Source organism: Arachis ipaensis, chromosome B08 (genome assembly GCF_000816755.2).
Source record: "Arachis ipaensis cultivar K30076 chromosome B08, Araip1.1, whole genome shotgun sequence".
NCBI classification, from domain to species: domain Eukaryota; kingdom Viridiplantae; phylum Streptophyta; class Magnoliopsida; order Fabales; family Fabaceae; genus Arachis; species Arachis ipaensis.
In genome coordinates, this window is record NC_029792.2 from 7,397,966 (window position 1) to 7,398,376 (window position 411).

A 411-nucleotide genomic window follows, 5' to 3' on the forward strand; every position below is an offset into this window, starting at 1 on the left:
AATGTGTCCATCAACAACATTATTGCTTTTGAATTTTGATTATACAAAATAAAGGGCACATGGATTTGGAATCAACTACAAGATATAAGAGACAGAAATGACACCCATCCAATGCACTAAGTTAATCTACGTGCGGTAATCCCCATAAAAGCCTCTCTTCATCAGAATTAAGAAACTTGTTTTTATTACAATTTAGCATATTTAACAAGTTATTATTATATTAATCATGTATATGCCACACGCACCCCCTCCCCTCCAATTGTTCCCGTAAAATTAGCAATACTTATCTCGTTATAATATCAACTATATTCTATACCACATATATATTAAAATTAATTATTAATATAAAATATATATTAAAATATAAAATACACCTTAAAAATAAATTAAACAATATATATATATATAATA